Source organism: Scyliorhinus torazame, chromosome 24 (assembly GCF_047496885.1).
Source record: "Scyliorhinus torazame isolate Kashiwa2021f chromosome 24, sScyTor2.1, whole genome shotgun sequence".
Classification (NCBI taxonomy): Eukaryota; Metazoa; Chordata; class Chondrichthyes; order Carcharhiniformes; family Scyliorhinidae; genus Scyliorhinus; species Scyliorhinus torazame.
In genome coordinates this window covers 43,026,342-43,034,768 of record NC_092730.1, presented here as the reverse complement: position 1 = coordinate 43,034,768, position 8,427 = coordinate 43,026,342, and the positions used below count along the sequence as shown (strand labels likewise).

The 8,427-nt window shown below is 43.6% G+C and overlaps 1 non-coding gene across 1 annotated transcript; it reads left to right on the top strand.

The window, feature by feature from the left end:
* The first annotated feature begins 1,935 nt into the window (after window positions 1-1,935).
* On the top strand, window positions 1,936-2,017 carry trnas-uga (transfer RNA serine (anticodon UGA)). The gene has a single exon. It is a non-coding gene; the product is annotated as a tRNA-Ser (tRNA).
* Window positions 2,018-8,427: the final 6,410 nt, after the last annotated feature.

Here is an 8,427-nt window from a genome sequence, read left to right as displayed (position 1 = left end):
AAAATCTCCTTTCTCTCTCCTTCCCTTTCAAAGTACCTTTTCAGCATATTCACATGACACACTCGGTGAGTCTTCCTCCTATCTGGTGTTTTTACCACATAATTCACCTCACTTAATTTCCTTTCAATCTGATACGGTCCACAAAACCTAGCTTTTAAAGGCTCCCCTGCCACTGGTAACAACACTAAAACTTTATCCCCACTGGCAAAACTACGAACTTTGGTTTCTTGTCTGCTACCCGTTTCATCGCATTTTGTGCAACTTTCAAATGTTGTCTAGCCAATTCACCTGCTCTATTTAATCGTTCCCTAAAATTTGACACGTAATCCAATAGTGTAATTTCCGATTTCTCACCCACCAATTTTTCGTTTTGCAATTTAAGTGGTCCTCTTACCTCATGACCAAAAATTAATTCAAAAGGACTAAATTTGGTAGACTCATTAGGTGCATCCCTAATTGCAAATAATACGAGTGGGATTCAGGCACTAGCTCATATACACTCAAGGTGGGTTTCTTCATCTCCTCATACGTTGCAGATACCTCCTCCGGAAGTGATGCAAACACTTCACTAACTCTACCTACCAACTTTGTTTGAATCAGTAACACGCACATGTCCTGTGGCCATTTCATTTGTTTAATTACCTTCTCAAATGAAATGAAAAAGGCTTCCACTTCCTTCTCGTCAACCCTTGGCAATGCTTGGACATTTTTAAATAGATTCCCACCAAGCCTTCGACTATGACGCTCTTTCTCACTATCCTCATCGCTATCATCCAACTGTACGTTTCCCTTTACATCTGCCAATTTTAATTGATTGTCATGTTTCAAGGCCATTTCCTGAAGTTCAAACTCCCACTCTTTATCTTTTTCCCTGATCTGTACCTCCCTTTCTTTTTCGTTTTGTTCTGCTAGGGCTATTCTTGATGTTCTCCTTTCTTCTCTCTCCTTTTCATTTTCCTCTCTCTTTCTCTTTCGACTGTCTCACTCTCGTATTCATGCCGCTTTAATTCTTTCTCATGTTCCATTTGTTTAATTTGCAACTGAATTTTTGCCATTTGCAATGAGCCAAACTCTATCTCAGGCAACTTTTAATGCTTAATCACCGCCATAATTACCTCATCTTTTCGCATTTTGTCAGGTAATGTTAACTGCAATGTTCTTGCAAAATCTAACAGTCTGCTTTTCGTTTCTGTCCGTAAAGTACTACGTGTGACATTCTCCACCCCCAAAAACTTCTGCGCCTCTGAAAGAGACATTGTTCGCAACACTCTCCCCACTTAAACTAAAATACCACACCGGAAAAGCAACAATCGTTCACTGTGTTTAAGTTCACAAAAGCCAATCCAATAGATAGGCTATTATCGCGGACGGCCCCCCAATTGTTATGGGCGAGGCGTTTTCAGAACCCCAAAATGTATCATGGAGTTCAACCAACCTCTCCCTTTAATGGATTTGTTGCTTTTCCCAGCACACGGCTTGTTCCCTCGGTGTGGGATTACAATTATGGACACGTGGGTTTTTAAACACAAAACACTGTTTTTTCCATGAACTCAACTTAACATCTTAAATAAACATTCGATCTCTTAACACCCCTTACTTCAAGGATAACTCAGAAAATATTGCAACAGTAACTAAATCCTTAAAATGTTCCTTCAAACTTCCAAGCGACTGAACACCTTTGAACAGAATCACATCAGGTTAAAGGCTTTACAATTATGAATTTAAATCACCCAAATGATCCAGAGATGGTATTTTATGTCAGAGATCCAGTACCCGTCAAAGACAGACACTCCCAAGCTCTTTTCAACCTTGCAGCTCTCTGGAAACACACAGACACACACAAGCTTCAATGCAATAACTTCCTGAAGTGATTCCAGGCTGGTTTTAGAATATATTCTATCGACCAAATTACTAATGAATAACGCAGTGAACACTGCTGCGATGGCCGAGTGCTTAAGGCGTTGGACTTGAAATCTTATGGGGTTTCCCCGCGCAGGTTCGAATCCTGCTCACAGCGACTGTGTTTCAAAATGTTTGTTCGACTCCCCGCACAAGGTGCTGAATCGGAATGTTTGTAAATGAACGGTTTGAACCTATATCGAGTTCAGTCAGATATTTAACATTTTTTGGGGGAAACTGAACGAAATATAAAGAAACTCGCACTCAAATCAACAAAGGGGTGTTAAGGGGCAGCACGGGAGCCTTGTGGATTGCTTCACTGCTCCAGGGTCCCAGGTTCGATTCCAGCTTGGGTCACTGTCTGTGCGGAGTCTGCACATCCTCCCCGTGTGTGCGTGGGTTTCCTCCGGGTGCTCCGGGTACCTCCCACAGTCCAAAGATGTGCAGGTTAGGTGGATTGGCCATGATAAATTGCCCTTAGTGTCCAAATTTGCCCTTAGTGTTGGGTGGGGTTACTGGGTTATGGGGATAGGGTGGCGGTGTTGACTTTGGGTAGGGTGCTCGTTCCAAGAGCCGGTGCAGACTCGATGGGCCGAATGGCCTCCTTCTGCACTGTAAATTCTATGATTCTATAATTCTATGAATCAATAAATAATAACGTTTCCTGCAACTTTTGGAAGGAGAAGCAGGAACGGCAGCGAATGGAAACGTGGTTTAGTTTCATTCAGCTGAATGTATTTCTGGGGAACATGATCGAGGCAGAAATGGAACATATTTGAAAAATATTTTCTTGTTCTCTTTCCTTTGTCTATCTATCTGTTTCTTTTTCTCACCTCACTCTTTGTTTTTGTGCTTCTCCGGGGACTGATTGGATACACAGTGAAACTCAGCCCCATCTCATTCCAACTCTTTTGGACGAATACGTCCTGGTGATGGACGGTCCTGAATCATTGGAAGAATCGACAAACTATTCCATTCTTGTCCTTGTGAGAAGTTCCATTCCTGGTTGTGAGGTGGTTCTGGGATAAAGGGATCGAGAGAGAATGAGGTGACTGCAGTCTGACTCTTACTCTGAAAACCAGTTAGTGCGCCCTTGTACAAAGTGGATGTGTTTGAGAACAGGAGGAAAGCAGATCATGGGCCTGTGATTGATTTTATTGAGCCGGACCTTGAAAAGTGAAGCAAACTTCTAACCAGTCGGTGTCTGTCTGAGAACTGGTAAGGAATTACGGCTGATATTGAAACGGTTCATCTTTAAGGTCACAAAGATGATTGATGCAGGTAGGGCAGTAGATGTTGTCTATATGGACTTCAGTAAGGCCTTTGACAAGGTCCCTCATGGTAGACTAGTACAAAAGGTGAAGTCACACGGGATCAGGGGTGAACTGGCAAGGTGGATACAGAACTGGCTAGGCCATAGAAGGCAGAGGGTAGCAATGGAGGGATGCTTTTCTAATTGGAGGGCTGTGACCAGTGGTGTTCCACAGGGATCAGTGCTGGGACCTTTGCTCTTTGTAGTATATATAAATGATTTCGAGGAAAATGTGACTGGTCTGATTAGTAAGTTTGCAGACGACACAAAGGTTGGTGGAATTGCGGATAGCGATGAGGACTGTCTGAGGATACAGCAGGATTTAGATTGTCTGGAGACTTGGGCGGAGAGATGGCAGATGGAGTTTAATCCGGACAAATGTGAGGTAATGCATTTTGGAAGGTCTAATGCAGGTAGGGAATATACAGTGAATGGTAGAACCCTCAAGAGTATTGAAAGTCAAAGAGATCTAGGAGTACAGGTCCACAGGTCATTGAAAGGGGCAACACAGGTGGAGTAGGTAGTCAAGAAGGCATACGGCATGCTTGCCTTCATTGGCCGGGGCATTGAGTATAAGAATTGGCAAGTCATGTTGCAGCTGTATAGAACCTTAGTTAGGCCACACTTGGAGTATAGTGTTCAATTCTGGTCGCCACACTACCAGAAGGATGTGGAGGCTTTAGAGAGGGTGCAGAAGAGATTTACCAGAATGTTGCCTGGTATGGAGGGCATAAGCTATGAGGAGCGGTTGAATAAACTCGGTTTGTTCTCACTGGAACGAAGGAGGTTGAGGGGCGACCTGATAGAGGTATACAAAATTATGAGGGGCATAGACAGAGTGGATAGTCAGAGGCTTTTCCCCAGGGTAGAGGGGTCAATTACTAGGGGGCATAGGTTTAAGGTGAGAGGGGCAAGGTTTAGAGTAGATGTACGAGGCAAGTTTTTTACGCAGAGGGTAGTGGGTACCTGGAACTCGCTACCGGAGGAGGTAGTGGAAGCAGGGACGATAGGGACATTTAAGGGGCATCTTGACAAATATATGAATAGGATGGGAATAGAAGGATACGGACCCAGGAAGTGTAGAAGATTGTAGTTTAGTCGGGCAGTATGGTCGGCACGGGCTTGGAGGGCCGAAGGGCCTGTTCCTGTGCTGTACATTTCTTTGTTCTTTGTTCTTTTTTGTTAATTAGTTACAGCAAATCGATTCTTTCAGAGGTGTTGGTGTGTTGTTTTCAGAGACACTGTCATAGTTTCTGAAAATATGATTTGTGCTTGTTTTTGTTTTTTCAGTAATTTGGAAATCTATTTGGAGCGGGTGCAGTTGGTCAATATCTGTGCCTCTTGCTTGGCAGCTCCCCGGGAAGCAGCAGCTCCATTCCTATCGAGATCTGTGGACACAAACAGGAGACCCAAACTATTGAGCACTGCTGCCATCTCCTGGCTGAAAGCAAGTTGTGCAACAAGTTAACGATGTATTCGTGACACGTTTCAGTCGGAGCAAAATAACATTAACATGGTTAAATATTATCATTGTAGTAATCACATTTAAATCCCCAGATATCTGATTTCTGACTGAGCGACCCAGCTCATCCCGATCTATCGGAAAATAAAAGATTCCCATTACAGCCATATTGGTTACAAGAATATCCAATCTCTGATTTAATACATTCCCCCGCTTCATTGTTTGTGTATTCGTTCTATAAACACATTGACATTGCCCGGGGACAGGTGGTGGTATAGTGGTGACTGTCCCAGCATTTGACCCAGCTTCAGTTCCTGGCCATCACAGTGGTGAATTATTTAATTAAATATCGCAGGTCAGGACAGAAAAGGAGGGGACACTCCTCATATAAAATTCACCAACTGTTCTCATCACCCATGGGTTTCTTATCTAATAACCAGCATCAATTTGTTTTGCGTGTATACATGGTTTAAATAAACAACAATCTTCAACATTAATAACTAAGTTCTCAGTCAGAAACAATAGTAAATAGGTGGGTTAAACGGGCCAGAAATACGAGCCACGCAAAGTTCCGTTTACAGAATGAGCTTAAAACACTCCTAGTGGCTGGATAAATTAATCACTAAGTAAGTTACATAATTAATACCAGTAAAAAGTTATTACTGAAACCGGATGAAAAGGGCAGCATCTGGACACAAGGACAAGGTAAGGTCTCAGATCAGAGTAAGAGTCCTATGAAATGACACACAGAACATCAGAAATAAATTGCTTAAATACATTTATTGTGGACTGGTGCAATCTCCTGGCTGAACTGGAGCCGTGTGACACAGACACTTTCATTCAGGGGCGTTTCAAATTGGAGTGAAATGTACACAAACAACACGAATTTCTTTCTGCTCACTGTGCCCAGTTATAGTGATCTGTCTTAAACAGCAGGAGCGGGACCCGCAGTCTTCACCTTGTTTTAAAAGAATTTAGAGTACCCAATTCATTTTTCCCAATTAAGGGGCAATTTAGCGTGGCCAATCCACCTAGCTTGCACGTATTTGGATTCTGGCGGCGAAACTCACGCAAACACGGGAGAAGGTGCAAACTTCGTGGAATCAATCAGGAGACCCAAACTATTGCGCACTGCTGCCATCTCCTGGCTGAAAGCAAGTTGTGCAACAAGGTAACGAGGTATTCGTGACACGTTTCAATTGGAGCAAAATAACATTAACATGGTTAAATATTATCACTGTAGTAATCACATTTAAATCCCCAGATATCTGATTTCTGACTGAGCGATCTGTTCATCCCGATTTATCGGAAAATGAAGGATTCCAATTACAGCCGTATTGGTTACAAGAATATCCAATCTCTGATTTAATACATTCTCCCGCTTCATTGCATGTGTATTCGTTCTATAAATACAGGCAAAGTTTGAAGAAATCAGTAACAGAGTGACCAATGTTCCCGGAGAGGTGAAACTGCCGCCCCGAACTTCATTTTATGAAGGTGATTCCAGTCACTCCCCACTTTCCCATCAGAACAACGTCCCAGAAGAAATCAAATCACCTTCACAGAACAACCATTCAGCACGAAAGTAAATGATCTGAACTATGCTGACCAGAATCAGTGTGCTCAAACGTGTGTTCTTGTTGAAAGAAAAAATGAGGAAGTGAATAGTGTGGCTACCGCAGGGCAGTAATGTTGTAGCTCCTGGTTGAAGGAGCAGAGTGCCGCAGCGGAAGCGTGTTGGGTCATTAGCCCGAGGTCGAGGAATCGAGGCTATTCTCTGCTATTTACATCCTCCCTGACACGAAAAGTAAAAATAACGCACGTTCCTGTTTGCTTTGCAGCAAATACCTATCAGAAACTTTCTTGCAGTCTCATCCCGACATTAAACCCAGGAATGACGCAGACAGCGTGACACATTACAACATTGTAAAGCTCACACAGAGGGAACCACAGAGAAAATGCTTTAAAGTCTCAGCAGGTCTGACCAGATCTGTAGGGAGAGAAAAGAGTTAACGTTTCGAGTCCAGATGACACTTTGTCAAAGCTGGACCGGATACGATATCCAGTAGTACCCCACAAAGGGGCAATATAGGTATATAACGATATCCAGTAATAACTCACAGGGGGCATATAAGGAAATAAAGCTTTATCGAGCAACAAATCACAATAGAAACCAAGTTCCCATCTTCCCCTCTCGGGCGGATGTGAACAATCGAACCTGCGAGACTATTTACAAGAGAAGACGAATTTTAGCAGGAGTCCAGGGATCAATATTAATTCCTCAACCAAAGTCACTGAAGCAGATTATCGAGGCATTAACTGCGCTTTTGCCTGTGTGGTCTTGCTGTGCGTATTTAAGCAGGAATCTCATGTCCTGAGACCAACGCTTTTCCATTGAAAGGAAGGTATTGGATATTCGTGAGGTTGAAAATCTCGCTGGAGAAATTTAACCTCGTGGGGGAAAGGTCAATGTCAGGAGTGGGATTCGCACCCACGCTTCCAAAAGAGACTGCGACCTGAACCTTTGACCGCTCGGTCACCCTGATGCGTTGTCGCCGAAACTAACATCCGTGAACAAATCGACTCAAATTCTATCTTCATCATCATTCCATTTCAAACAAGATATGCTTATCCTACTTTTGAACACCAGCCAGAGTCCTGTATCTGAGTGTCATCCTTGTCCAGGCCGCTGAGGGTTAAGGAGCTCCTCATTGCTGCATTGATCAGTTTGCTCCAATCAACCAGGGACGAATTCCCGCTCTACCTGTTCCTCACTCGAAGATTTTGAGAGCCTAAGATCTGAGCGACGTGAAGTATCCAATTGGAGAGTTGCATCCTGGCGACGGCAATCTCTCTCCACAGCTGCTCCCGGTGCTGCTTTCACAGAGAAGTAGCCGAAGAATCCCTCCTGTGTCCAAACAGGAGAACGTTCATCCAGGAGAGGCGCCAGAAGAGTGTTCTGGGAGAAGTCAACTTAGTCACCTCGACTATACTGTGGGTAGCTGAAGAACAGGTGTCAAAGAGCGGATCAGACTGTAAGTAAAACGTTGATACTAATAAAGAAAAAGGTAGATGTGCTGCTGACAAATAGCGACTTGTTTCCGTTTGGTGTGATTGAGAATATGAATAGCAGAAGATGGTTTGGATCCATCAACCTCTGGGTTATGGGCCGCTGCTCCACGCTGCTCGTGCTTGACCCTGTCCGGGGTCGGACTTGAGGCAAAGTTTGAAGAAATCTCTAACAGCGTGATCAATGTTCCCAGAGAGGTGAAACTGCCGCCCCGAACTTCATTCTATGAAGATGATTCCAGTCACTCCCCACTTTATCATCAGAACAACGTCAGAGAATAAATCACATCACCTTCACAGAACAACATTCAGAACGCAAGTAAATTATCTGAAATTTGCTGACCAGAATCAGTGTGCTCAAACGTGTGTTCTAGTTGAAAGAAAAAATGAGGAAGTGAATAGCTGTGTGGCTACCGCAGGGCAGTAAAATCGTAGCTCCTGGTTTAAGGAGCAGAGTGCCTCAGCGGAAGCGTGTTGGGGCATTAGCCCGACGTCAGCGAATCGTGGCTATTCTCTGCTATTTACATTCTCCCTGACACAAAAAGAAAACATAACGCACGTTCCTGTTTGCTTTGCAGCAAATACCTATCAGAAACATTCTTGCAGTCTCATCCCGACATTTGTCCCAAGAATGAAGGAGATAGCATGACACATTACAACATTGTAAAGCTCACACATAGGGAAC